General features: G+C 45.3%; 20 non-coding genes and 2 pseudogenes across 20 annotated transcripts; all 22 read left to right on the top strand.

Annotated features, from left to right (window-relative positions):
- The first annotated feature begins 4 nt into the window (after positions 1–4).
- Positions 5–195, top strand: LOC141179090 (U2 spliceosomal RNA). The gene has a single exon (XR_012255137.1). It is a non-coding gene; the product is annotated as a U2 spliceosomal RNA (small nuclear RNA).
- Positions 196–1,310: 1,115 nt separating this feature from the next.
- On the top strand, positions 1,311–1,501 carry LOC141179458 (U2 spliceosomal RNA). The gene has a single exon (XR_012255471.1). It is a non-coding gene; the product is annotated as a U2 spliceosomal RNA (small nuclear RNA).
- A 1,115-nt stretch (positions 1,502–2,616) lies between these two features.
- Positions 2,617–2,807, top strand: LOC141179088 (U2 spliceosomal RNA). Its single transcript, XR_012255135.1, has one exon. It is a non-coding gene; the product is annotated as a U2 spliceosomal RNA (small nuclear RNA).
- A 1,115-nt stretch (positions 2,808–3,922) lies between these two features.
- LOC141179087 (U2 spliceosomal RNA) lies at positions 3,923–4,113 on the top strand. The gene has a single exon (XR_012255134.1). It is a non-coding gene; the product is annotated as a U2 spliceosomal RNA (small nuclear RNA).
- Positions 4,114–5,228: 1,115 nt separating this feature from the next.
- LOC141179086 (U2 spliceosomal RNA) lies at positions 5,229–5,419 on the top strand. The gene has a single exon (XR_012255133.1). It is a non-coding gene; the product is annotated as a U2 spliceosomal RNA (small nuclear RNA).
- A 1,115-nt stretch (positions 5,420–6,534) lies between these two features.
- Positions 6,535–6,725, top strand: LOC141179085 (U2 spliceosomal RNA). Its single transcript, XR_012255132.1, has one exon. It is a non-coding gene; the product is annotated as a U2 spliceosomal RNA (small nuclear RNA).
- Positions 6,726–7,837: 1,112 nt separating this feature from the next.
- On the top strand, positions 7,838–8,028 carry LOC141179084 (U2 spliceosomal RNA). The gene has a single exon (XR_012255131.1). It is a non-coding gene; the product is annotated as a U2 spliceosomal RNA (small nuclear RNA).
- A 1,115-nt stretch (positions 8,029–9,143) lies between these two features.
- LOC141179083 (U2 spliceosomal RNA) lies at positions 9,144–9,334 on the top strand. Its single transcript, XR_012255130.1, has one exon. It is a non-coding gene; the product is annotated as a U2 spliceosomal RNA (small nuclear RNA).
- A 1,115-nt stretch (positions 9,335–10,449) lies between these two features.
- LOC141179081 (U2 spliceosomal RNA) lies at positions 10,450–10,640 on the top strand. The gene has a single exon (XR_012255129.1). It is a non-coding gene; the product is annotated as a U2 spliceosomal RNA (small nuclear RNA).
- Positions 10,641–11,755: 1,115 nt separating this feature from the next.
- On the top strand, positions 11,756–11,946 carry LOC141179080 (U2 spliceosomal RNA). Its single transcript, XR_012255128.1, has one exon. It is a non-coding gene; the product is annotated as a U2 spliceosomal RNA (small nuclear RNA).
- A 1,115-nt stretch (positions 11,947–13,061) lies between these two features.
- Positions 13,062–13,252, top strand: LOC141179079 (U2 spliceosomal RNA). The gene has a single exon (XR_012255127.1). It is a non-coding gene; the product is annotated as a U2 spliceosomal RNA (small nuclear RNA).
- Positions 13,253–14,367: 1,115 nt separating this feature from the next.
- On the top strand, positions 14,368–14,558 carry LOC141179078 (U2 spliceosomal RNA). The gene has a single exon (XR_012255126.1). It is a non-coding gene; the product is annotated as a U2 spliceosomal RNA (small nuclear RNA).
- A 1,115-nt stretch (positions 14,559–15,673) lies between these two features.
- Positions 15,674–15,864, top strand: LOC141179076 (U2 spliceosomal RNA). Its single transcript, XR_012255124.1, has one exon. It is a non-coding gene; the product is annotated as a U2 spliceosomal RNA (small nuclear RNA).
- A 1,115-nt stretch (positions 15,865–16,979) lies between these two features.
- On the top strand, positions 16,980–17,170 carry LOC141179075 (U2 spliceosomal RNA). The gene has a single exon (XR_012255123.1). It is a non-coding gene; the product is annotated as a U2 spliceosomal RNA (small nuclear RNA).
- Positions 17,171–18,285: 1,115 nt separating this feature from the next.
- On the top strand, positions 18,286–18,476 carry LOC141179074 (U2 spliceosomal RNA). The gene has a single exon (XR_012255122.1). It is a non-coding gene; the product is annotated as a U2 spliceosomal RNA (small nuclear RNA).
- Positions 18,477–19,591: 1,115 nt separating this feature from the next.
- On the top strand, positions 19,592–19,782 carry LOC141179073 (U2 spliceosomal RNA). The gene has a single exon (XR_012255121.1). It is a non-coding gene; the product is annotated as a U2 spliceosomal RNA (small nuclear RNA).
- Positions 19,783–20,888: 1,106 nt separating this feature from the next.
- LOC141179072 (U2 spliceosomal RNA) lies at positions 20,889–21,079 on the top strand. The gene has a single exon (XR_012255120.1). It is a non-coding gene; the product is annotated as a U2 spliceosomal RNA (small nuclear RNA).
- Positions 21,080–22,194: 1,115 nt separating this feature from the next.
- LOC141180101 (U2 spliceosomal RNA) lies at positions 22,195–22,286 on the top strand (annotated as a pseudogene).
- Positions 22,287–23,080: 794 nt separating this feature from the next.
- On the top strand, positions 23,081–23,263 carry LOC141179725 (U2 spliceosomal RNA). The gene has a single exon (XR_012255711.1). It is a non-coding gene; the product is annotated as a U2 spliceosomal RNA (small nuclear RNA).
- A 1,115-nt stretch (positions 23,264–24,378) lies between these two features.
- LOC141180100 (U2 spliceosomal RNA) lies at positions 24,379–24,470 on the top strand (annotated as a pseudogene).
- Positions 24,471–25,244: 774 nt separating this feature from the next.
- On the top strand, positions 25,245–25,441 carry LOC141179882 (U2 spliceosomal RNA). Its single transcript, XR_012255825.1, has one exon. It is a non-coding gene; the product is annotated as a U2 spliceosomal RNA (small nuclear RNA).
- A 1,115-nt stretch (positions 25,442–26,556) lies between these two features.
- Positions 26,557–26,747, top strand: LOC141180146 (U2 spliceosomal RNA). Its single transcript, XR_012255920.1, has one exon. It is a non-coding gene; the product is annotated as a U2 spliceosomal RNA (small nuclear RNA).
- Positions 26,748–27,645: the final 898 nt, after the last annotated feature.

The following is a 27,645-nucleotide window of genomic DNA, read 5'->3' as shown; positions in this document are numbered from 1 at the left end:
GGTTATCGCTTCTCGGCCTTTTGGCTAAGATCAAGTGTAGTATCTGTTCTTATCAGTTTAATATCTGATACGTCCCCTATCTGGGGACCATATATTAAATGGATTTTTAGAACAGGGAGATGGAAAAAGAGCTTGCTCTGTCCACTCCACGCATTGACCTGGTATTGCAGTATCTCCAGGACCGGTGCACCCCTTCTTTAATGCAGTTTCTAAAATCAGAAAGAATTGAATTCAATGTTTTTTGTTCATTTTGCTTGTTTGTCGGATTTTGGGATGGACTCTTTGGCTTTGCTTTTCTTCTCCTCATTGGATTTTTCATGTTCAAAGTTGCAGAAGCCAGATTACAAGCTCATTTTGGTTCAACTTCAGCAACTGTGCATTGCATTGCCATGTAATGTGATGCAATGCTATCTTTCTAGCTCTCCCTTTTTACTTCCTTTTGGATAAACAGACATATTAGGCAAGCATTTTGGAGCTTTCACCTAAATAACTACAGGTGGTGAGATAAGCTGCACAATATAATTGACCTTTCAGTATATTGTTGCACACACACCATCTATTTAGCAAATGCCCTTGTTATCAACAGCAGCCTTTTAAACTCACCTGAGCTAACAGGTATGTGCGCTGGTTACTCTGCTGCGCTTAAAATTTCTTTTTTGGTTTGCTACAATGCCTTTTCTGAAACGTTGTCTCCTTCTGCTGGAACACTGACTTCTTTCATTTAATGCCTGCAGACTATAAAAGAGAACCCAACCCAAAAAGTTTGGTTGATTAGTCTGTGGCATTCTGTTAAACTGTTGCTTATGGCGGTCTCTGTGAGCTTCTCAGCGACATTCAGCCAGCCAGGTATCCTGCCTGCAGTAGATGGAATGTGGCAATGGAACGCTGGCTGCACGTGTCATAATAGGCTCTGAGCCTTTATATACCTGTGCACAGCAGCAGCCACCTTCAGTCTGCTGCTGGACAGCCAGCAGCAGCAGCAGCAGGAGAGGTATGTAATCAGGAGCCCTCCTGCTAAGGGTAGACAGCTGCTCGTTCCACCCCACCCCCCGCCTTAATTGGTTCTCCTCCCTTCCAACGGTGTTGAGGCGGGTGGGAACAGCAGGGGGTGAAGGTGCTGTGTTTAAAGAGGTGGAGTTATGCAGATCTAAAACGCGTGGATTGCAGCAGCAGCAAGCCGAAAAGTGCAGGCATGTAAGGGATCTAGAGGTTGACAACATGTCTTCTTAACGGGAGTCCAGGAGCTCATCTCCACAAATGGACTTTTCAGGATCCTTGGGTGGCTCCGTAGTTTGAAACCAATTCTGGTTATCGCTTCTCGGCCTTTTGGCTAAGATCAAGTGTAGTATCTGTTCTTATCAGTTTAATATCTGATACGTCCCTTATCTGGGGACCATATATTAAATGGATTTTTAGAACAGGGAGATGGAAAAAGAGCTTGCTCTGTCCACTCCACGCATTGACCTGGTATTGCAGTATCTCCAGGACCGGTGCACCCCTTCTTTAATGCAGTTTCTAAAATCAGAAAGAATTGAATTCAATGTTTTTTGTTCATTTTGCTTGTTTGTCGGATTTTGGGATGGACTCTTTGGCTTTGCTTTTCTTCTCCTCATTGGATTTTTCATGTTCAAAGTTGCAGAAGCCAGATTACAAGCTCATTTTGGTTCAACTTCAGCAACTGTGCATTGCATTGCCATGTAATGTGATGCAATGCTATCTTTCTAGCTCTCCCTTTTTACTTCCTTTTGGATAAACAGACATATTAGGCAAGCATTTTGGAGCTTTCACCTAAATAACTACAGGTGGTGAGATAAGCTGCACAATATAATTGACCTTTCAGTATATTGTTGCACACACACCATCTATTTAGCAAATGCCCTTGTTATCAACAGCAGCCTTTTAAACTCACCTGAGCTAACAGGTATGTGCGCTGGTTACTCTGCTGCGCTTAAAATTTCTTTTTTGGTTTGCTACAATGCCTTTTCTGAAACGTTGTCTCCTTCTGCTGGAACACTGACTTCTTTCATTTAATGCCTGCAGACTATAAAAGAGAACCCAACCCAAAAAGTTTGGTTGATTAGTCTGTGGCATTCTGTTAAACTGTTGCTTATGGCGGTCTCTGTGAGCTTCTCAGCGACATTCAGCCAGCCAGGTATCCTGCCTGCAGTAGATGGAATGTGGCAATGGAACGCTGGCTGCGCGTGTCATAATAGGCTCTGAGCCTTTATATACCTGTGCACAGCAGCAGCCACCTTCAGTCTGCTGCTGGACAGCCAGCAGCAGCAGCAGCAGGAGAGGTATGTAATCAGGAGCCCTCCTGCTAAGGGTAGACAGCTGCTCGTTCCACCCCACCCCCCGCCTTAATTGGTTCTCCTCCCTTCCAACGGTGTTGAGGCGGGTGGGAACAGCAGGGGGTGAAGGTGCTGTGTTTAAAGAGGTGGAGTTATGCAGATCTAAAACGCGTGGATTGCAGCAGCAGCAAGCCGAAAAGTGCAGGCATGTAAGGGATCTAGAGGTTGACAACATGTCTTCTTAACGGGAGTCCAGGAGCTCATCTCCACAAATGGACTTTTCAGGATCCTTGGGTGGCTCCGTAGTTTGAAACCAATTCTGGTTATCGCTTCTCGGCCTTTTGGCTAAGATCAAGTGTAGTATCTGTTCTTATCAGTTTAATATCTGATACGTCCCCTATCTGGGGACCATATATTAAATGGATTTTTAGAACAGGGAGATGGAAAAAGAGCTTGCTCTGTCCACTCCACGCATTGACCTGGTATTGCAGTATCTCCAGGACCGGTGCACCCCTTCTTTAATGCAGTTTCTAAAATCAGAAAGAATTGAATTCAATGTTTTTTGTTCATTTTGCTTGTTTGTCGGATTTTGGGATGGACTCTTTGGCTTTGCTTTTCTTCTCCTCATTGGATTTTTCATGTTCAAAGTTGCAGAAGCCAGATTACAAGCTCATTTTGGTTCAACTTCAGCAACTGTGCATTGCATTGCCATGTAATGTGATGCAATGCTATCTTTCTAGCTCTCCCTTTTTACTTCCTTTTGGATAAACAGACATATTAGGCAAGCATTTTGGAGCTTTCACCTAAATAACTACAGGTGGTGAGATAAGCTGCACAATATAATTGACCTTTCAGTATATTGTTGCACACACACCATCTATTTAGCAAATGCCCTTGTTATCAACAGCAGCCTTTTAAACTCACCTGAGCTAACAGGTATGTGCGCTGGTTACTCTGCTGCGCTTAAAATTTCTTTTTTGGTTTGCTACAATGCCTTTTCTGAAACGTTGTCTCCTTCTGCTGGAACACTGACTTCTTTCATTTAATGCCTGCAGACTATAAAAGAGAACCCAACCCAAAAAGTTTGGTTGATTAGTCTGTGGCATTCTGTTAAACTGTTGCTTATGGCGGTCTCTGTGAGCTTCTCAGCGACATTCAGCCAGCCAGGTATCCTGCCTGCAGTAGATGGAATGTGGCAATGGAACGCTGGCTGCGCGTGTCATAATAGGCTCTGAGCCTTTATATACCTGTGCACAGCAGCAGCCACCTTCAGTCTGCTGCTGGACAGCCAGCAGCAGCAGCAGCAGGAGAGGTATGTAATCAGGAGCCCTCCTGCTAAGGGTAGACAGCTGCTCGTTCCACCACACCCCCCGCCTTAATTGGTTCTCCTCCCTTCCAACGGTGTTGAGGCGGGTGGGAACAGCAGGGGGTGAAGGTGCTGTGTTTAAAGAGGTGGAGTTATGCAGATCTAAAACGCGTGGATTGCAGCAGCAGCAACCCGAAAAGTGCAGGCATGTAAGGGATCTAGAGGTTGACAACATGTCTTCTTAACGGGAGTCCAGGAGCTCATCTCCACAAATGGACTTTTCAGGATCCTTGGGTGGCTCCGTAGTTTGAAACCAATTCTGGTTATCGCTTCTCGGCCTTTTGGCTAAGATCAAGTGTAGTATCTGTTCTTATCAGTTTAATATCTGATACGTCCCCTATCTGGGGACCATATATTAAATGGATTTTTAGAACAGGGAGATGGAAAAAGAGCTTGCTCTGTCCACTCCACGCATTGACCTGGTATTGCAGTATCTCCAGGACCGGTGCACCCCTTCTTTAATGCAGTTTCTAAAATCAGAAAGAATTGAATTCAATGTTTTTTGTTCATTTTGCTTGTTTGTCGGATTTTGGGATGGACTCTTTGGCTTTGCTTTTCTTCTCCTCATTGGATTTTTCATGTTCAAAGTTGCAGAAGCCAGATTACAAGCTCATTTTGGTTCAACTTCAGCAACTGTGCATTGCATTGCCATGTAATGTGATGCAATGCTATCTTTCTAGCTCTCCCTTTTTACTTCCTTTTGGATAAACAGACATATTAGGCAAGCATTTTGGAGCTTTCACCTAAATAACTACAGGTGGTGAGATAAGCTGCACAATATAATTGACCTTTCAGTATATTGTTGCACACACACCATCTATTTAGCAAATGCCCTTGTTATCAACAGCAGCCTTTTAAACTCACCTGAGCTAACAGGTATGTGCGCTGGTTACTCTGCTGCGCTTAAAATTTCTTTTTTGGTTTGCTACAATGCCTTTTCTGAAACGTTGTCTCCTTCTGCTGGAACACTGACTTCTTTCATTTAATGCCTGCAGACTATAAAAGAGAACCCAACCCAAAAAGTTTGGTTGATTAGTCTGTGGCATTCTGTTAAACTGTTGCTTATGGCGGTCTCTGTGAGCTTCTCAGCGACATTCAGCCAGCCAGGTATCCTGCCTGCAGTAGATGGAATGTGGCAATGGAACGCTGGCTGCGCGTGTCATAATAGGCTCTGAGCCTTTATATACCTGTGCACAGCAGCAGCCACCTTCAGTCTGCTGCTGGACAGCCAGCAGCAGCAGCAGCAGGAGAGGTATGTAATCAGGAGCCCTCCTGCTAAGGGTAGACAGCTGCTCGTTCCACCCCACCCCCCGCCTTAATTGGTTCTCCTCCCTTCCAACGGTGTTGAGGCGGGTGGGAACAGCAGGGGGTGAAGGTGCTGTGTTTAAAGAGGTGGAGTTATGCAGATCTAAAACGCGTGGATTGCAGCAGCAGCAAGCCGAAAAGTGCAGGCATGTAAGGGATCTAGAGGTTGACAACATGTCTTCTTAACGGGAGTCCAGGAGCTCATCTCCACAAATGGACTTTTCAGGATCCTTGGGTGGCTCCGTAGTTTGAAACCAATTCTGGTTATCGCTTCTCGGCCTTTTGGCTAAGATCAAGTGTAGTATCTGTTCTTATCAGTTTAATATCTGATACGTCCCCTATCTGGGGACCATATATTAAATGGATTTTTAGAACAGGGAGATGGAAAAAGAGCTTGCTCTGTCCACTCCACGCATTGACCTGGTATTGCAGTATCTCCAGGACCGGTGCACCCCTTCTTTAATGCAGTTTCTAAAATCAGAAAGAATTGAATTCAATGTTTTTTGTTCATTTTGCTTGTTTGTCGGATTTTGGGATGGACTCTTTGGCTTTGCTTTTCTTCTCCTCATTGGATTTTTCATGTTCAAAGTTGCAGAAGCCAGATTACAAGCTCATTTTGGTTCAACTTCAGCAACTGTGCATTGCATTGCCATGTAATGTGATGCAATGCTATCTTTCTAGCTCTCCCTTTTTACTTCCTTTTGGATAAACAGACATATTAGGCAAGCATTTTGGAGCTTTCACCTAAATAACTACAGGTGGTGAGATAAGCTGCACAATATAATTGACCTTTCAGTATATTGTTGCACACACACCATCTATTTAGCAAATGCCCTTGTTATCAACAGCAGCCTTTTAAACTCACCTGAGCTAACAGGTATGTGCGCTGGTTACTCTGCTGCGCTTAAAATTTCTTTTTTGGTTTGCTACAATGCCTTTTCTGAAACGTTGTCTCCTTCTGCTGGAACACTGACTTCTTTCATTTAATGCCTGCAGACTATAAAAGAGAACCCAACCCAAAAAGTTTGGTTGATTAGTCTGTGGCATTCTGTTAAACTGTTGCTTATGGCGGTCTCTGTGAGCTTCTCAGCGACATTCAGCCAGCCAGGTATCCTGCCTGCAGTAGATGGAATGTGGCAATGGAACGCTGGCTGCGCGTGTCATAATAGGCTCTGAGCCTTTATATACCTGTGCACAGCAGCAGCCACCTTCAGTCTGCTGCTGGACAGCCAGCAGCAGCAGCAGCAGGAGAGGTATGTAATCAGGAGCCCTCCTGCTAAGGGTAGACAGCTGCTCGTTCCACCCCACCCCCCGCCTTAATTGGTTCTCCTCCCTTCCAACGGTGTTGAGGCGGGTGGGAACAGCAGGGGGTGAAGGTGCTGTGTTTAAAGAGGTGGAGTTATGCAGATCTAAAACGCGTGGATTGCAGCAGCAGCAAGCCGAAAAGTGCAGGCATGTAAGGGATCTAGAGGTTGACAACATGTCTTCTTAACGGGAGTCCAGGAGCTCATCTCCACAAATGGACTTTTCAGGATCCTTGGGTGGCTCCGTAGTTTGAAACCAATTCTGGTTATCGCTTCTCGGCCTTTTGGCTAAGATCAAGTGTAGTATCTGTTCTTATCAGTTTAATATCTGATACGTCCCCTATCTGGGGACCATATATTAAATGGATTTTTAGAACAGGGAGATGGAAAAAGAGCTTGCTCTGTCCACTCCACGCATTGACCTGGTATTGCAGTATCTCCAGGACCGGTGCACCCCTTCTTTAATGCAGTTTCTAAAATCAGAAAGAATTGAATTCAATGTTTTTTGTTCATTTTGCTTGTTTGTCGGATTTTGGGATGGACTCTTTGGCTTTGCTTTTCTTCTCCTCATTGGATTTTTCATGTTCAAAGTTGCAGAAGCCAGATTACAAGCTCATTTTGGTTCAACTTCAGCAACTGTGCATTGCATTGCCATGTAATGTGATGCAATGCTATCTTTCTAGCTCTCCCTTTTTACTTCCTTTTGGATAAACAGACATATTAGGCAAGCATTTTGGAGCTTTCACCTAAATAACTACAGGTGGTGAGATAAGCTGCACAATATAATTGACCTTTCAGTATATTGTTGCACACACACCATCTATTTAGCAAATGCCCTTGTTATCAACAGCAGCCTTTTAAACTCACCTGAGCTAACAGGTATGTGCGCTGGTTACTCTGCTGCGCTTAAAATTTCTTTTTTGGTTTGCTACAATGCCTTTTCTGAAACGTTGTCTCCTGCTGGAACACTGACTTCTTTCATTTAATGCCTGCAGACTATAAAAGAGAACCCAACCCAAAAAGTTTGGTTGATTAGTCTGTGGCATTCTGTTAAACTGTTGCTTATGGCGGTCTCTGTGAGCTTCTCAGCGACATTCAGCCAGCCAGGTATCCTGCCTGCAGTAGATGGAATGTGGCAATGGAACGCTGGCTGCGCGTGTCATAATAGGCTCTGAGCCTTTATATACCTGTGCACAGCAGCAGCCACCTTCAGTCTGCTGCTGGACAGCCAGCAGCAGCAGCAGCAGGAGAGGTATGTAATCAGGAGCCCTCCTGCTAAGGGTAGACAGCTGCTCGTTCCACCCCACCCCCCGCCTTAATTAGTTCTCCTCCCTTCCAACGGTGTTGAGGCGGGTGGGAACAGCAGGGGGTGAAGGTGCTGTGTTTAAAGAGGTGGAGTTATGCAGATCTAAAACGCGTGGATTGCAGCAGCAGCAAGCCGAAAAGTGCAGGCATGTAAGGGATCTAGAGGTTGACAACATGTCTTCTTAACGGGAGTCCAGGAGCTCATCTCCACAAATGGACTTTTCAGGATCCTTGGGTGGCTCCGTAGTTTGAAACCAATTCTGGTTATCGCTTCTCGGCCTTTTGGCTAAGATCAAGTGTAGTATCTGTTCTTATCAGTTTAATATCTGATACGTCCCCTATCTGGGGACCATATATTAAATGGATTTTTAGAACAGGGAGATGGAAAAAGAGCTTGCTCTGTCCACTCCACGCATTGACCTGGTATTGCAGTATCTCCAGGACCGGTGCACCCCTTCTTTAATGCAGTTTCTAAAATCAGAAAGAATTGAATTCAATGTTTTTTGTTCATTTTGCTTGTTTGTCGGATTTTGGGATGGACTCTTTGGCTTTGCTTTTCTTCTCCTCATTGGATTTTTCATGTTCAAAGTTGCAGAAGCCAGATTACAAGCTCATTTTGGTTCAACTTCAGCAACTGTGCATTGCATTGCCATGTAATGTGATGCAATGCTATCTTTCTAGCTCTCCCTTTTTACTTCCTTTTGGATAAACAGACATATTAGGCAAGCATTTTGGAGCTTTCACCTAAATAACTACAGGTGGTGAGATAAGCTGCACAATATAATTGACCTTTCAGTATATTGTTGCACACACACCATCTATTTAGCAAATGCCCTTGTTATCAACAGCAGCCTTTTAAACTCACCTGAGCTAACAGGTATGTGCGCTGGTTACTCTGCTGCGCTTAAAATTTCTTTTTTGGTTTGCTACAATGCCTTTTCTGAAACGTTGTCTCCTTCTGCTGGAACACTGACTTCTTTCATTTAATGCCTGCAGACTATAAAAGAGAACCCAACCCAAAAAGTTTGGTTGATTAGTCTGTGGCATTCTGTTAAACTGTTGCTTATGGCGGTCTCTGTGAGCTTCTCAGCGACATTCAGCCAGCCAGGTATCCTGCCTGCAGTAGATGGAATGTGGCAATGGAACGCTGGCTGCACGTGTCATAATAGGCTCTGAGCCTTTATATACCTGTGCACAGCAGCAGCCACCTTCAGTCTGCTGCTGGACAGCCAGCAGCAGCAGCAGCAGGAGAGGTATGTAATCAGGAGCCCTCCTGCTAAGGGTAGACAGCTGCTCGTTCCACCCCACCCCCCGCCTTAATTGGTTCTCCTCCCTTCCAACGGTGTTGAGGCGGGTGGGAACAGCAGGGGGTGAAGGTGCTGTGTTTAAAGAGGTGGAGTTATGCAGATCTAAAACGCGTGGATTGCAGCAGCAGCAAGCCGAAAAGTGCAGGCATGTAAGGGATCTAGAGGTTGACAACATGTCTTCTTAACGGGAGTCCAGGAGCTCATCTCCACAAATGGACTTTTCAGGATCCTTGGGTGGCTCCGTAGTTTGAAACCAATTCTGGTTATCGCTTCTCGGCCTTTTGGCTAAGATCAAGTGTAGTATCTGTTCTTATCAGTTTAATATCTGATACGTCCCCTATCTGGGGACCATATATTAAATGGATTTTTAGAACAGGGAGATGGAAAAAGAGCTTGCTCTGTCCACTCCACGCATTGACCTGGTATTGCAGTATCTCCAGGACCGGTGCACCCCTTCTTTAATGCAGTTTCTAAAATCAGAAAGAATTGAATTCAATGTTTTTTGTTCATTTTGCTTGTTTGTCGGATTTTGGGATGGACTCTTTGGCTTTGCTTTTCTTCTCCTCATTGGATTTTTCATGTTCAAAGTTGCAGAAGCCAGATTACAAGCTCATTTTGGTTCAACTTCAGCAACTGTGCATTGCATTGCCATGTAATGTGATGCAATGCTATCTTTCTAGCTCTCCCTTTTTACTTCCTTTTGGATAAACAGACATATTAGGCAAGCATTTTGGAGCTTTCACCTAAATAACTACAGGTGGTGAGATAAGCTGCACAATATAATTGACCTTTCAGTATATTGTTGCACACACACCATCTATTTAGCAAATGCCCTTGTTATCAACAGCAGCCTTTTAAACTCACCTGAGCTAACAGGTATGTGCGCTGGTTACTCTGCTGCGCTTAAAATTTCTTTTTTGGTTTGCTACAATGCCTTTTCTGAAACGTTGTCTCCTTCTGCTGGAACACTGACTTCTTTCATTTAATGCCTGCAGACTATAAAAGAGAACCCAACCCAAAAAGTTTGGTTGATTAGTCTGTGGCATTCTGTTAAACTGTTGCTTATGGCGGTCTCTGTGAGCTTCTCAGCGACATTCAGCCAGCCAGGTATCCTGCCTGCAGTAGATGGAATGTGGCAATGGAACGCTGGCTGCGCGTGTCATAATAGGCTCTGAGCCTTTATATACCTGTGCACAGCAGCAGCCACCTTCAGTCTGCTGCTGGACAGCCAGCAGCAGCAGCAGCAGGAGAGGTATGTAATCAGGAGCCCTCCTGCTAAGGGTAGACAGCTGCTCGTTCCACCACACCCCCCGCCTTAATTGGTTCTCCTCCCTTCCAACGGTGTTGAGGCGGGTGGGAACAGCAGGGGGTGAAGGTGCTGTGTTTAAAGAGGTGGAGTTATGCAGATCTAAAACGCGTGGATTGCAGCAGCAGCAACCCGAAAAGTGCAGGCATGTAAGGGATCTAGAGGTTGACAACATGTCTTCTTAACGGGAGTCCAGGAGCTCATCTCCACAAATGGACTTTTCAGGATCCTTGGGTGGCTCCGTAGTTTGAAACCAATTCTGGTTATCGCTTCTCGGCCTTTTGGCTAAGATCAAGTGTAGTATCTGTTCTTATCAGTTTAATATCTGATACGTCCCCTATCTGGGGACCATATATTAAATGGATTTTTAGAACAGGGAGATGGAAAAAGAGCTTGCTCTGTCCACTCCACGCATTGACCTGGTATTGCAGTATCTCCAGGACCGGTGCACCCCTTCTTTAATGCAGTTTCTAAAATCAGAAAGAATTGAATTCAATGTTTTTTGTTCATTTTGCTTGTTTGTCGGATTTTGGGATGGACTCTTTGGCTTTGCTTTTCTTCTCCTCATTGGATTTTTCATGTTCAAAGTTGCAGAAGCCAGATTACAAGCTCATTTTGGTTCAACTTCAGCAACTGTGCATTGCATTGCCATGTAATGTGATGCAATGCTATCTTTCTAGCTCTCCCTTTTTACTTCCTTTTGGATAAACAGACATATTAGGCAAGCATTTTGGAGCTTTCACCTAAATAACTACAGGTGGTGAGATAAGCTGCACAATATAATTGACCTTTCAGTATATTGTTGCACACACACCATCTATTTAGCAAATGCCCTTGTTATCAACAGCAGCCTTTTAAACTCACCTGAGCTAACAGGTATGTGCGCTGGTTACTCTGCTGCGCTTAAAATTTCTTTTTTGGTTTGCTACAATGCCTTTTCTGAAACGTTGTCTCCTTCTGCTGGAACACTGACTTCTTTCATTTAATGCCTGCAGACTATAAAAGAGAACCCAACCCAAAAAGTTTGGTTGATTAGTCTGTGGCATTCTGTTAAACTGTTGCTTATGGCGGTCTCTGTGAGCTTCTCAGCGACATTCAGCCAGCCAGGTATCCTGCCTGCAGTAGATGGAATGTGGCAATGGAACGCTGGCTGCGCGTGTCATAATAGGCTCTGAGCCTTTATATACCTGTGCACAGCAGCAGCCACCTTCAGTCTGCTGCTGGACAGCCAGCAGCAGCAGCAGCAGGAGAGGTATGTAATCAGGAGCCCTCCTGCTAAGGGTAGACAGCTGCTCGTTCCACCCCACCCCCCGCCTTAATTGGTTCTCCTCCCTTCCAACGGTGTTGAGGCGGGTGGGAACAGCAGGGGGTGAAGGTGCTGTGTTTAAAGAGGTGGAGTTATGCAGATCTAAAACGCGTGGATTGCAGCAGCAGCAAGCCGAAAAGTGCAGGCATGTAAGGGATCTAGAGGTTGACAACATGTCTTCTTAACGGGAGTCCAGGAGCTCATCTCCACAAATGGACTTTTCAGGATCCTTGGGTGGCTCCGTAGTTTGAAACCAATTCTGGTTATCGCTTCTCGGCCTTTTGGCTAAGATCAAGTGTAGTATCTGTTCTTATCAGTTTAATATCTGATACGTCCCCTATCTGGGGACCATATATTAAATGGATTTTTAGAACAGGGAGATGGAAAAAGAGCTTGCTCTGTCCACTCCACGCATTGACCTGGTATTGCAGTATCTCCAGGACCGGTGCACCCCTTCTTTAATGCAGTTTCTAAAATCAGAAAGAATTGAATTCAATGTTTTTTGTTCATTTTGCTTGTTTGTCGGATTTTGGGATGGACTCTTTGGCTTTGCTTTTCTTCTCCTCATTGGATTTTTCATGTTCAAAGTTGCAGAAGCCAGATTACAAGCTCATTTTGGTTCAACTTCAGCAACTGTGCATTGCATTGCCATGTAATGTGATGCAATGCTATCTTTCTAGCTCTCCCTTTTTACTTCCTTTTGGATAAACAGACATATTAGGCAAGCATTTTGGAGCTTTCACCTAAATAACTACAGGTGGTGAGATAAGCTGCACAATATAATTGACCTTTCAGTATATTGTTGCACACACACCATCTATTTAGCAAATGCCCTTGTTATCAACAGCAGCCTTTTAAACTCACCTGAGCTAACAGGTATGTGCGCTGGTTACTCTGCTGCGCTTAAAATTTCTTTTTTGGTTTGCTACAATGCCTTTTCTGAAACGTTGTCTCCTTCTGCTGGAACACTGACTTCTTTCATTTAATGCCTGCAGACTATAAAAGAGAACCCAACCCAAAAAGTTTGGTTGATTAGTCTGTGGCATTCTGTTAAACTGTTGCTTATGGCGGTCTCTGTGAGCTTCTCAGCGACATTCAGCCAGCCAGGTATCCTGCCTGCAGTAGATGGAATGTGGCAATGGAACGCTGGCTGCGCGTGTCATAATAGGCTCTGAGCCTTTATATACCTGTGCACAGCAGCAGCCACCTTCAGTCTGCTGCTGGACAGCCAGCAGCAGCAGCAGCAGGAGAGGTATGTAATCAGGAGCCCTCCTGCTAAGGGTAGACAGCTGCTCGTTCCACCCCACCCCCCGCCTTAATTGGTTCTCCTCCCTTCCAACGGTGTTGAGGCGGGTGGGAACAGCAGGGGGTGAAGGTGCTGTGTTTAAAGAGGTGGAGTTATGCAGATCTAAAACGCGTGGATTGCAGCAGCAGCAAGCCGAAAAGTGCAGGCATGTAAGGGATCTAGAGGTTGACAACATGTCTTCTTAACGGGAGTCCAGGAGCTCATCTCCACAAATGGACTTTTCAGGATCCTTGGGTGGCTCCGTAGTTTGAAACCAATTCTGGTTATCGCTTCTCGGCCTTTTGGCTAAGATCAAGTGTAGTATCTGTTCTTATCAGTTTAATATCTGATACGTCCCCTATCTGGGGACCATATATTAAATGGATTTTTAGAACAGGGAGATGGAAAAAGAGCTTGCTCTGTCCACTCCACGCATTGACCTGGTATTGCAGTATCTCCAGGACCGGTGCACCCCTTCTTTAATGCAGTTTCTAAAATCAGAAAGAATTGAATTCAATGTTTTTTGTTCATTTTGCTTGTTTGTCGGATTTTGGGATGGACTCTTTGGCTTTGCTTTTCTTCTCCTCATTGGATTTTTCATGTTCAAAGTTGCAGAAGCCAGATTACAAGCTCATTTTGGTTCAACTTCAGCAACTGTGCATTGCATTGCCATGTAATGTGATGCAATGCTATCTTTCTAGCTCTCCCTTTTTACTTCCTTTTGGATAAACAGACATATTAGGCAAGCATTTTGGAGCTTTCACCTAAATAACTACAGGTGGTGAGATAAGCTGCACAATATAATTGACCTTTCAGTATATTGTTGCACACACACCATCTATTTAGCAAATGCCCTTGTTATCAACAGCAGCCTTTTAAACTCACCTGAGCTAACAGGTATGTGCGCTGGTTACTCTGCTGCGCTTAAAATTTCTTTTTTGGTTTGCTACAATGCCTTTTCTGAAACGTTGTCTCCTTCTGCTGGAACACTGACTTCTTTCATTTAATGCCTGCAGACTATAAAAGAGAACCCAACCCAAAAAGTTTGGTTGATTAGTCTGTGGCATTCTGTTAAACTGTTGCTTATGGCGGTCTCTGTGAGCTTCTCAGCGACATTCAGCCAGCCAGGTATCCTGCCTGCAGTAGATGGAATGTGGCAATGGAACGCTGGCTGCGCGTGTCATAATAGGCTCTGAGCCTTTATATACTTGTGCACAGCAGCAGCCACCTTCAGTCTGCTGCTGGACAGCCAGCAGCAGCAGCAGCAGGAGAGGTATGTAATCAGGAGCCCTCCTGCTAAGGGTAGACAGCTGCTCGTTCCACCCCACCCCCCGCCTTAATTGGTTCTCCTCCCTTCCAACGGTGTTGAGGCGGGTGGGAACAGCAGGGGGTGAAGGTGCTGTGTTTAAAGAGGTGGAGTTATGCAGATCTAAAACGCGTGGATTGCAGCAGCAGCAAGCCGAAAAGTGCAGGCATGTAAGGGATCTAGAGGTTGACAACATGTCTTCTTAACGGGAGTCCAGGAGCTCATCTCCACAAATGGACTTTTCAGGATCCTTGGGTGGCTCCGTAGTTTGAAACCAATTCTGGTTATCGCTTCTCGGCCTTTTGGCTAAGATCAAGTGTAGTATCTGTTCTTATCAGTTTAATATCTGATACGTCCCCTATCTGGGGACCATATATTAAATGGATTTTTAGAACAGGGAGATGGAAAAAGAGCTTGCTCTGTCCACTCCACGCATTGACCTGGTATTGCAGTATCTCCAGGACCGGTGCACCCCTTCTTTAATGCAGTTTCTAAAATCAGAAAGAATTGAATTCAATGTTTTTTGTTCATTTTGCTTGTTTGTCGGATTTTGGGATGGACTCTTTGGCTTTGCTTTTCTTCTCCTCATTGGATTTTTCATGTTCAAAGTTGCAGAAGCCAGATTACAAGCTCATTTTGGTTCAACTTCAGCAACTGTGCATTGCATTGCCATGTAATGTGATGCAATGCTATCTTTCTAGCTCTCCCTTTTTACTTCCTTTTGGATAAACAGACATATTAGGCAAGCATTTTGGGGCTTTCACCTAAATAACTACAGGTGGTGAGATAAGCTGCACAATATAATTGACCTTTCAGTATATTGTTGCACACACACCATCTATTTAGCAAATGCCCTTGTTATCAACAGCAGCCTTTTAAACTCACCTGAGCTAACAGGTATGTGCGCTGGTTACTCTGCTGCGCTTAAAATTTCTTTTTTGGTTTGCTACAATGCCTTTTCTGAAACGTTGTCTCCTTCTGCTGGAACACTGACTTCTTTCATTTAATGCCTGCAGACTATAAAAGAGAACCCAACCCAAAAAGTTTGGTTGATTAGTCTGTGGCATTCTGTTAAACTGTTGCTTATGGCGGTCTCTGTGAGCTTCTCAGCGACATTCAGCCAGCCAGGTATCCTGCCTGCAGTAGATGGAATGTGGCAATGGAACGCTGGCTGCGCGTGTCATAATAGGCTCTGAGCCTTTATATACCTGTGCACAGCAGCAGCCACCTTCAGTCTGCTGCTGGACAGCCAGCAGCAGCAGCAGCAGGAGAGGTATGTAATCAGGAGCCCTCCTGCTAAGGGTAGACAGCTGCTCGTTCCACCCCACCCCCCGCCTTAATTGGTTCTCCTCCCTTCCAACGGTGTTGAGGCGGGTGGGAACAGCAGGGGGTGAAGGTGCTGTGTTTAAAGAGGTGGAGTTATGCAGATCTAAAACGCGTGGATTGCAGCAGCAGCAAGCCGAAAAGTGCAGGCATGTAAGGGATCTAGAGGTTGACAACATGTCTTCTTAACGGGAGTCCAGGAGCTCATCTCCACAAATGGACTTTTCAGGATCCTTGGGTGGCTCTGTAGTTTGAAACCAATTCTGGTTATCGCTTCTCGGCCTTTTGGCTAAGATCAAGTGTAGTATCTGTTCTTATCAGTTTAATATCTGATACGTCCCCTATCTGGGGACCATATATTAAATGGATTTTTAGAACAGGGAGATGGAAAAAGAGCTTGCTCTGTCCACTCCACGCATTGACCTGGTATTGCAGTATCTCCAGGACCGGTGCACCCCTTCTTTAATGCAGTTTCTAAAATCAGAAAGAATTGAATTCAATGTTTTTTGTTCATTTTGCTTGTTTGTCGGATTTTGGGATGGACTCTTTGGCTTTGCTTTTCTTCTCCTCATTGGATTTTTCATGTTCAAAGTTGCAGAAGCCAGATTACAAGCTCATTTTGGTTCAACTTCAGCAACTGTGCATTGCATTGCCATGTAATGTGATGCAATGCTATCTTTCTAGCTCTCCCTTTTTACTTCCTTTTGGATAAACAGACATATTAGGCAAGCATTTTGGAGCTTTCACCTAAATAACTACAGGTGGTGAGATAAGCTGCACAATATAATTGACCTTTCAGTATATTGTTGCACACACACCATCTATTTAGCAAATGCCCTTGTTATCAACAGCAGCCTTTTAAACTCACCTGAGCTAACAGGTATGTGCGCTGGTTACTCTGCTGCGCTTAAAATTTCTTTTTTGGTTTGCTACAATGCCTTTTCTGAAACGTTGTCTCCTTCTGCTGGAACACTGACTTCTTTCATTTAATGCCTGCAGACTATAAAAGAGAACCCAACCCAAAAAGTTTGGTTGATTAGTCTGTGGCATTCTGTTAAACTGTTGCTTATGGCGGTCTCTGTGAGCTTCTCAGCGACATTCAGCCAGCCAGGTATCCTGCCTGCAGTAGATGGAATGTGGCAATGGAACGCTGGCTGCGCGTGTCATAATAGGCTCTGAGCCTTTATATACCTGTGCACAGCAGCAGCCACCTTCAGTCTGCTGCTGGACAGCCAGCAGCAGCAGCAGCAGGAGAGGTATGTAATCAGGAGCCCTCCTGCTAAGGGAAGACAGCTGCTCGTTCCACCCCACCCCCCGCCTTAATTGGTTCTCCTCCCTTCCAACGGTGTTGAGGCGGGTGGGAACAGCAGGGGGTGAAGGTGCTGTGTTTAAAGAGGTGGAGTTATGCAGATCTAAAACGCGTGGATTGCAGCAGCAGCAAGCCGAAAAGTGCAGGCATGTAAGGGATCTAGAGGTTGACAACATGTCTTCTTAACGGGAGTCCAGGAGCTCATCTCCACAAATGGACTTTTCAGGATCCTTGGGTGGCTCCGTAGTTTGAAACCAATTCTGGTTATCGCTTCTCGGCCTTTTGGCTAAGATCAAGTGTAGTATCTGTTCTTATCAGTTTAATATCTGATACGTCCCCTATCTGGGGACCATATATTAAATGGATTTTTAGAACAGGGAGATGGAAAAAGAGCTTGCTCTGTCCACTCCACGCATTGACCTGGTATTGCAGTATCTCCAGGACCGGTGCACCCCTTCTTTAATGCAGTTTCTAAAATCAGAAAGAATTGAATTCAATGTTTTTTGTTCATTTTGCTTGTTTGTCGGATTTTGGGATGGACTCTTTGGCTTTGCTTTTCTTCTCCTCATTGGATTTTTCATGTTCAAAGTTGCAGAAGCCAGATTACAAGCTCATTTTGGTTCAACTTCAGCAACTGTGCATTGCATTGCCATGTAATGTGATGCAATGCTATCTTTCTAGCTCTCCCTTTTTACTTCCTTTTGGATAAACAGACATATTAGGCAAGCATTTTGGAGCTTTCACCTAAATAACTACAGGTGGTGAGATAAGCTGCACAATATAATTGACCTTTCAGTATATTGTTGCACACACACCATCTATTTAGCAAATGCCCTTGTTATCAACAGCAGCCTTTTAAACTCACCTGAGCTAACAGGTATGTGCGCTGGTTACTCTGCTGCGCTTAAAATTTCTTTTTTGGTTTGCTACAATGCCTTTTCTGAAACGTTGTCTCCTTCTGCTGGAACACTGACTTCTTTCATTTAATGCCTGCAGACTATAAAAGAGAACCCAACCCAAAAAGTTTGGTTGATTAGTCTGTGGCATTCTGTTAAACTGTTGCTTATGGCGGTCTCTGTGAGCTTCTCAGCGACATTCAGCCAGCCAGGTATCCTGCCTGCAGTAGATGGAATGTGGCAATGGAACGCTGGCTGCGCGTGTCATAATAGGCTCTGAGCCTTTATATACCTGTGCACAGCAGCAGCCACCTTCAGTCTGCTGCTGGACAGCCAGCAGCAGCAGCAGCAGGAGAGGTATGTAATCAGGAGCCCTCCTGCTAAGGGAAGACAGCTGCTCGTTCCACCCCACCCCCCGCCTTAATTGGTTCTCCTCCCTTCCAACGGTGTTGAGGCGGGTGGGAACAGCAGGGGGTGAAGGTGCTGTGTTTAAAGAGGTGGAGTTATGCAGATCTAAAACGCGTGGATTGCAGCAGCAGCAAGCCGAAAAGTGCAGGCATGTAAGGGATCTAGAGGTTGACAACATGTCTTCTTAACGGGAGTCCAGGAGCTCATCTCCACAAATGGACTTTTCAGGATCCTTGGGTGGCTCCGTAGTTTGAAACCAATTCTGGTTATCGCTTCTCGGCCTTTTGGCTAAGATCAAGTGTAGTATCTGTTCTTATCAGTTTAATATCTGATACGTCCCCTATCTGGGGACCATATATTAAATGGATTTTTAGAACAGGGAGATGGAAAAAGAGCTTGCTCTGTCCACTCCACGCATTGACCTGGTATTGCAGTATCTCCAGGACCGGTGCACCCCTTCTTTAATGCAGTTTCTAAAATCAGAAAGAATTGAATTCAATGTTTTTTGTTCATTTTGCTTGTTTGTCGGATTTTGGGATGGACTCTTTGGCTTTGCTTTTCTTCTCCTCATTGGATTTTTCATGTTCAAAGTTGCAGAAGCCAGATTACAAGCTCATTTTGGTTCAACTTCAGCAACTGTGCATTGCATTGCCATGTAATGTGATGCAATGCTATCTTTCTAGCTCTCCCTTTTTACTTCCTTTTGGATAAACAGACATATTAGGCAAGCATTTTGGGGCTTTCACCTAAATAACTACAGGTGGTGAGATAAGCTGCACAATATAATTGACCTTTCAGTATATTGTTGCACACACACCATCTATTTAGCAAATGCCCTTGTTATCAACAGCAGCCTTTTAAACTCACCTGAGCTAACAGATATGTGCGCTGGTTACTCTGCTGCGCTTAAAATTTCTTTTTTGGTTTGCTACAATGCCTTTTCTGAAACATTGTCTCCTTCTGCTGGAACACTGACTTCTTTCATTTAATGCCTGCAGACTATAAAAGAGAACCCAACCCAAAAAGTTTGGTTGATTAGTCTGTGGCATTCTGTTAAACTGTTGCTTATGGCGGTCTCTGTGAGCTTCTCAGCGACATTCAGCCAGCCAGGTATCCTGCCTGCAGTAGATGGAATGTGGCAATGGAACGCTGGCTGCGCGTGTCATAATAGGCTCTGAGCCTTTATATACCTGTGCACAGCAGCAGCCACCTTCAGTCTGCTGCTGGACAGCCAGCAGCAGCAGCAGCAGGAGAGGTATGTAATCAGGAGCCCTCCTGCTAAGGGTAGACAGCTGCTCGTTCCACCCCACCCCCCGCCTTAATTGGTTCTCCTCCCTTCCAACGGTGTTGAGGCGGGTGGGAACAGCAGGGGGTGAAGGTGCTGTGTTTAAAGAGGTGGAGTTATGCAGATCTAAAACGCGTGGATTGCAGCAGCAGCAAGCCGAAAAGTGCAGGCATGTAAGGGATCTAGAGGTTGACAACATGTCTTCTTAACGGGAGTCCAGGAGCTCATCTCCACAAATGGACTTTTCAGGATCCTTGGGTGGCTCCGTAGTTTGAAACCAATTCTGGTTATCGCTTCTCGGCCTTTTGGCTAAGATCAAGTGTAGTATCTGTTCTTATCAGTTTAATATCTGATACGTCCCCTATCTGGGGACCATATATTAAATGGATTTTTAGAACAGGGAGATGGAAAAAGAGCTTGCTCTGTCCACTCCACGCATTGACCTGGTATTGCAGTATCTCCAGGACCGGTGCACCCCTTCTTTAATGCAGTTTCTAAAATCAGAAAGAATTGAATTCAATGTTTTTTGTTCATTTTGCTTGTTTGTCGGATTTTGGGATGGACTCTTTGGCTTTGCTTTTCTTCTCCTCATTGGATTTTTCATGTTCAAAGTTGCAGAAGCCAGATTACAAGCTCATTTTGGTTCAACTTCAGCAACTGTGCATTGCATTGCCATGTAATGTGATGCAATGCTATCTTTCTAGCTCTCCCTTTTTACTTCCTTTTGGATAAACAGACATATTAGGCAAGCATTTTGGAGCTTTCACCTAAATAACTACAGGTGGTGAGATAAGCTGCACAATATAATTGACCTTTCAGTATATTGTTGCACACACACCATCTATTTAGCAAATGCCCTTGTTATCAACAGCAGCCTTTTAAACTCACCTGAGCAAACAGGTATGTGCGCTGGTTACTCTGCTGCGCTTAAAATTTCTTTTTTGGTTTGCTACAATGCCTTTTCTGAAACGTTGTCTCCTTCTGCTGGAACACTGACTTCTTTCATTTAATGCCTGCAGACTATAAAAGAGAACCCAACCCAAAAAGTTTGGTTGATTAGTCTGTGGCATTCTGTTAAACTGTTGCTTATGGCGGTCTCTGTGAGCTTCTCAGCGACATTCAGCCAGCCAGGTATCCTGCCTGCAGTAGATGGAATGTGGCAATGGAACGCTGGCTGCGCGTGTCATAATAGGCTCTGAGCCTTTATATACCTGTGCACAGCAGCAGCCACCTTCAGTCTGCTGCTGGACAGCCAGCAGCAGGAGAGGTATGTAATCAGGAGCCCTCCTGCTAAGGGTAGACAGCTGCTCGTTCCACCCCACCCCCCGCCTTAATTGGTTCTCCTCCCTTCCAACGGTGTTGAGGCGGGTGGGAACAGCAGGGGGTGAAGGTGCTGTGTTTAAAGAGGTGGAGTTATGCAGATCTAAAACGCGTGGATTGCAGCAGCAGCAAGCCGAAAAGTGCAGGCATGTAAGGGATCTAGAGGTTGACAACATGTCTTCTTAACGGGAGTCCAGGAGCTCATCTCCACAAATGGACTTTTCAGGATCCTTGGGTGGCTCCGTAGTTTGAAACCAATTCTGGTTATCGCTTCTCGGCCTTTTGGCTAAGATCAAGTGTAGTATCTGTTCTTATCAGTTTAATATCTGATACGTCCCCTATCTGGGGACCATATATTAAATGGATTTTTAGAACAGGGAGATGGAAAAAGAGCTTGCTCTGTCCACTCCACGCATTGACCTGGTATTGCAGTATCTCCAGGACCGGTGCACCCCTTCTTTAATGCAGTTTCTAAAATCAGAAAGAATTGAATTCAATGTTTTTTGTTCATTTTGCTTGTTTGTCGGATTTTGGGATGGACTCTTTGGCTTTGCTTTTCTTCTCCTCATTGGATTTTTCATGTTCAAAGTTGCAGAAGCCAGATTACAAGCTCATTTTGGTTCAACTTCAGCAACTGTGCATTGCATTGCCATGTAATGTGATGCAATGCTATCTTTCTAGCTCTCCCTTTTTACTTCCTTTTGGATAAACAGACATATTAGGCAAGCATTTTGGAGCTTTCACCTAAATAACTACAGGTGGTGAGATAAGCTGCACAATATAATTGACCTTTCAGTATATTGTTGCACACACACCATCTATTTAGCAAATGCCCTTGTTATCAACAGCAGCCTTTTAAACTCACCTGAGCTAACAGGTATGTGCGCTGGTTACTCTGCTGCGCTTAAAATTTCTTTTTTGGTTTGCTACAATGCCTTTTCTGAAACGTTGTCTCCTTCTGCTGGAACACTGACTTCTTTCATTTAATGCCTGCAGACTATAAAAGAGAACCCAACCCAAAAAGTTTGGTTGATTAGTCTGTGGCATTCTGTTAAACTGTTGCTTATGGCGGTCTCTGTGAGCTTCTCAGCGACATTCAGCCAGCCAGGTATCCTGCCTGCAGTAGATGGAATGTGGCAATGGAACGCTGGCTGCGCGTGTCATAATAGGCTCTGAGCCTTTTTATACCTGTGCACAGCAGCAGCCACCTTCAGTCTGCTGCTGGACAGCCAGCAGCAGCAGCAGCAGGAGAGGTATGTAATCAGGAGCCCTCCTGCTAAGGGTAGACAGCTGCTCGTTCCACCCCACCCCCCGCCTTAATTGGTTCTCCTCCCTTCCAACGGTGTTGACGCGGGTGGGAACAGCAGGGGGTGAAGGTGCTGTGTTTAAAGAGGTGGAGTTATGCAGATCTAAAACGCGTGGATTGCAGCAGCAGCAAGCCGAAAAGTGCAGGCATGTAAGGGATCTAGAGGTTGACAACATGTCTTCTTAACGGGAGTCCAGGAGCTCATCTCCACAAATGGACTTTTCAGGATCCTTGGGTGGCTCCGTAGTTTGAAACCAATTCTGGTTATCGCTTCTCGGCCTTTTGGCTAAGATCAAGTGTAGTATCTTTCGAAAAGGCGGTTTTGGATGTTGGCCGCCCTAGTAGATTGATACATTATGCACACTGGGGTTTAGGCGCTTGTTAGTACGCCAGGTGGCTAATATAGTCATCTGGTGGAAAGCATGGCCCCCCAGGATCGACGCCATTGGGCCGGGGAAGATCGAAAGCCCGAAGTGTGAAGTGCCCCAGGAGTGGTGACCCTGGGGTGCCTTAACTCACTGGGATTGGGAACCCCACTTGAGTTTATGGCACATTTGCACTAGCACTTCAATATTTCTTTCTTCACACACACCCTTATTCCGGGTCTTCTGGCCTTAGGATGGGGAATTTTTCAATTCCCGGTCGAAGGTCCGGGCAGTATTATACTGTGAAACCTTCACTATTTATTTAATTTTTTTTTGTCACTGTGTGTCCACTTTTTCACGTGTGTCCACGTCCTTACTACGATTTTGTCGGGATGCGGTTCCCTTACGGGTTCCTCTCTTGGCAGGTCTAGGGGGGGAGTGTGTGGCCATCAGGTTCCGCTCCCCCCTGAACCCCACTGGCTCTCCTCTTTCGGGAGGAGAGCGTTGTTGGCTCCCCTCTTCCGGGAGGGGAGCACAGTCTTTGGCTCCCAGTGCCTTGCTCGGGTGAGAACTCGGGCAGGTATTGGGGGTAAGATTGGGTCGCCTCTGGCTCCGGCTGGAGGTGGCTATTTGTCCCTGTTCCTCGCTGTGGCCTTCTGGCTCGGAGGGACGGGGAATGGTTTGGGGGACCCTTCTCCTTTTGGAGAGGGTTTCAAGAAGACCAGCATCCTAGTGCACTTTTTTTTGTGGCACTTGTCACTTTTTTAAGCGCACTCGGGTTTTGTACACGAATTCGGGCTTTCGATAAAAAAAAAAATCTGTTCTTATCAGTTTAATATCTGATACGTCCCCTATCTGGGGACCATATATTAAATGGATTTTTAGAACAGGGAGATGGAAAAAGAGCTTGCTCTGTCCACTCCACGCATTGACCTGGTATTGCAGTATCTCCAGGACCGGTGCACCCCTTCTTTAATGCAGTTTCTAAAATCAGAAAGAATTGAATTCAATGTTTTTTGTTCATTTTGCTTGTTTGTCGGATTTTGGGATGGACTCTTTGGCTTTGCTTTTCTTCTCCTCATTGGATTTTTCATGTTCAAAGTTGCAGAAGCCAGATTACAAGCTCATTTTGGTTCAACTTCAGCAACTGTGCATTGCATTGCCATGTAATGTGATGCAATGCTATCTTTCTAGCTCTCCCTTTTTACTTCCTTTTGGATAAACAGACATATTAGGCAAGCATTTTGGAGCTTTCACCTAAATAACTACAGGTGGTGAGATAAGCTGCACAATATAATTGACCTTTCAGTATATTGTTGCACACACACCATCTATTTAGCAAATGCCCTTGTTATCAACAGCAGCCTTTTAAACTCACCTGAGCTAACAGGTATGTGCGCTGGTTACTCTGCTGCGCTTAAAATTTCTTTTTTGGTTTGCTACAATGCCTTTTCTGAAACGTTGTCTCCTTCTGCTGGAACACTGACTTCTTTCATTTAATGCCTGCAGACTATAAAAGAGAACCCAACCCAAAAAGTTTGGTTGATTAGTCTGTGGCATTCTGTTAAACTGTTGCTTATGGCGGTCTCTGTGAGCTTCTCAGCGACATTCAGCCAGCCAGGTATCCTGCCTGCAGTAGATGGAATGTGGCAATGGAACGCTGGCTGCGCGTGTCATAATAGGCTCTGAGCCTTTATATACCTGTGCACAGCAGCAGCCACCTTCAGTCTGCTGCTGGACAGCCAGCAGCAGCAGCAGCAGGAGAGGTATGTAATCAGGAGCCCTCCTGCTAAGGGTAGACAGCTGCTCGTTCCACCCCACCCCCCGCCTTAATTGGTTCTCCTCCCTTCCAACGGTGTTGAGGCGGGTGGGAACAGCAGGGGGTGAAGGTGCTGTGTTTAAAGAGGTGGAGTTATGCAGATCTAAAACGCGTGGATTGCAGCAGCAGCAAGCCGAAAAGTGCAGGCATGTAAGGGATCTAGAGGTTGACAACATGTCTTCTTAACGGGAGTCCAGGAGCTCATCTCCACAAATGGACTTTTCAGGATCCTTGGGTGGCTCCGTAGTTTGAAACCAATTCTGGTTATCGCTTCTCGGCCTTTTGGCTAAGATCAAGTGTAGTATCTTTCGAAAAGGCGGTTTTGGATGTTGGCCGCCCTAGTAGATTGATACATTATGCACACTGGGGTTTAGGCGCTTGTTAGTACGCCAGGTGGCTAATATAGTCATCTGGTGGAAAGCATGGCCCCCCAGGATCGACGCCATTGGGCCGGGGAAGATCGAAAGCCCGAAGTGTGAAGTGCCCCAGGAGTGGTGACCCTGGGGTGCCTTAACTCACTGGGATTGGGAACCCCACTTGAGTTTATGGCACATTTGCACAAGCACTTCAAATTTTCTTTCTTCGCACACACCCTTATTCCGGGCCTTCTGGCCTTAGGATGGGGAATTTTTCAATTCCCGGTCGAAGGTCCGGGCAGTATTATACTGTGAAACCTTCACTATTTATTTAATTTCTTTGTCACTGTGTGTCCACTTATTCACGTGTGTCACGTCCTACTAGGATTTTGTCGGGATGCGGTTCCCTTACGGGTTCCTCTCTTGGCAGGTCTAGGGGGGAGTGTGTGGCCATCAGGTTCCGCTCCCCCCTGAACCCCCCTGGCTCTCCTCTTTCGGGAGGAGAGCGTTGTTGGCTCCCCTCTTCCGGGAGGGGAGCACAGTCTTTGGCTCCCAGTGCCTTGCTCGGGTGAGAACTCAGGCAGGTGCTGGGGGTAAGATTGGGTCGCCTCTGGCTTCGGCTGGAGGTGGCTTTTTGTCCCTGTTCCTCGCTGTGGCCTTTTGGCTCGGAGGGACGGGGAATGGTTTGGGGGACCCTTCTCCTTTTGGAGAGGGTTTCAAGAAGACCAGCATCCTAGTGCACTTTTTTTGTGGCACTTGTCACTTTTTTAAGCGCACTCGGTTTTTGTACACGAATTCGGGCTTTCAAGAAAAAAAAAAATCTGTTCTTATCAGTTTAATATCTGATATGTCCCCTATCTGGGGACCATATATTAAATGGATTTTTAGAACAGGGAGATGGAAAAAGAGCTTGCTCTGTCCACTCCACGCATTGACCTGGTATTGCAGTATCTCCAGGACCGGTGTACCCCTTCTTTAATGCAGTTTCTAAAATCAGAAAGAATTGAATTCAATGTTTTTTGTTCATTTTGCTTGTTTGTCGGATTTTGGGATGGACTCTTTGGCTTTGCTTTTCTTCTCCTCATTGGATTTTTCATGTTCAAAGTTGCAGAAGCCAGATTACAAGCTCATTTTGGTTCAACTTCAGCAACTGTGCATTGCATTGCCATGTAATGTGATGCAATGCTATCTTTCTAGCTCTCCCTTTTTACTTCCTTTTGGATAAACAGACATATTAGGCAAGCATTTTGGAGCTTTCACCTAAATAACTACAGGTGGTGAGATAAGCTGCACAATATAATTGACCTTTCAGTATATTGTTGCACACACACCATCTATTTAGCAAATGCCCTTGTTATCAACAGCAGCCTTTTAAACTCACCTGAGCTAACAGGTATGTGCGCTGGTTACTCTGCTGCGCTTAAAATTTCTTTTTTGGTTTGCTACAATGCCTTTTCTGAAACGTTGTCTCCTTCTGCTGGAACACTGACTTCTTTCATTTAATGCCTGCAGACTATAAAAGAGAACCCAACCCAAAAAGTTTGGTTGATTAGTCTGTGGCATTCTGTTAAACTGTTGCTTATGGCGGTCTCTGTGAGCTTCTCAGCGACATTCAGCCAGCCAGGTATCCTGCCTGCAGTAGATGGAATGTGGCAATGGAACGCTGGCTGCGCGTGTCATAATAGGCTCTGAGCCTTTATATACCTGTGCACAGCAGCAGCCACCTTCAGTCTGCTGCTGGACAGCCAGCAGCAGCAGCAGCAGGAGAGGTATGTAATCAGGAGCCCTCCTGCTAAGGGTAGACAGCTGCTCTTTCCACCCCACCCCCCGCCTTAATTGGTTCTCCTCCCTTCCAACGGTGTTGAGGCGGGTGGGAACAGCAGGGGGTGAAGGTGCTGTGTTTAAAGAGGTGGAGTTATGCAGATCTAAAACGCGTGGATTGCAGCAGCAGCAAGCCGAAAAGTGCAGGCATGTAAGGGATCTAGAGGTTGACAACATGTCTTCTTAACGGGAGTCCAGGAGCTCATCTCCACAAATGGACTTTTCAGGATCCTTGGGTGGCTCCGTAGTTTGAAACCAATTCTGGTTATCGCTTCTCGGCCTTTTGGCTAAGATCAAGTGTAGTATCTGTTCTTATCAGTTTAATATCTGATATGTCCCCTATCTGGGGACCATATATTAAATGGATTTTTAGAACAGGGAGATGGAAAAAGAGCTTGCTCTGTCCACTCCACGCATTGACCTGGTATTGCAGTATCTCCAGGACCGGTGCACCCCTTCTTTAATGCAGTTTCTAAAATCAGAAAGAATTGAATTCAATGTTTTTTGTTCATTTTGCTTGTTTGTCGGATTTTGGGATGGACTCTTTGGCTTTGCTTTTCTTCTCCTCATTGGATTTTTCATGTTCAAAGTTGCAGAAGCCAGATTACAAGCTCATTTTGGTTCAACTTCAGCAACTGTGCATTGCATTGCCATGTAATGTGATGCAATGCTATCTTTCTAGCTCTCCCTTTTTACTTCCTTTTGGATAAACAGACATATTAGGCAAGCATTTTGGAGCTTTCACCTAAATAACTACAGGTGGTGAGATAAGCTGCACAATATAATTGACCTTTCAGTATATTGTTGCACACACACCATCTATTTAGCAAATGCCCTTGTTATCAACAGCAGCCTTTTAAACTCACCTGAGCTAACAGGTATGTGCGCTGGTTACTCTGCTGCGCTTAAAATTTCTTTTTTGGTTTGCTACAATGCCTTTTCTGAAACGTTGTCTCCTTCTGCTGGAACACTGACTTCTTTCATTTAATGCCTGCAGACTATAAAAGAGAACCCAACCCAAAAAGTTTGGTTGATTAGTCTGTGGCATTCTGTTAAACTGTTGCTTATGGCGGTCTCTGTGAGCTTCTCAGCGACATTCAGCCAGCCAGGTATCCTGCCTGCAGTAGATGGAATGTGGCAATGGAACGCTGGCTGCGCGTGTCATAATAGGCTCTGAGCCTTTATATACCTGTGCACAGCAGCAGCCACCTTCAGTCTGCTGCTGGACAGCCAGCAGCAGCAGCAGCAGGAGAGGTATGTAATCAGGAGCCCTCCTGCTAAGGGTAGACAGCTGCTCGTTCCACCCCACCCCCCGCCTTAATTGGTTCTCCTCCCTTCCAACGGTGTTGAGGCGGG

The sequence above is a fragment of the Phyllobates terribilis genome, unplaced genomic scaffold (genome assembly GCF_046119375.1).
Source record: "Phyllobates terribilis strain yellow unplaced genomic scaffold, ASM4611937v1 Scaffold_30__1_contigs__length_15301838, whole genome shotgun sequence".
Lineage (NCBI taxonomy): Eukaryota > Metazoa > Chordata > Amphibia > Anura > Dendrobatidae > Phyllobates > Phyllobates terribilis.
The sequence above is the reverse complement of the archived record's forward strand: the minus strand, read 5'-3'. Positions and strand labels throughout refer to the sequence as shown.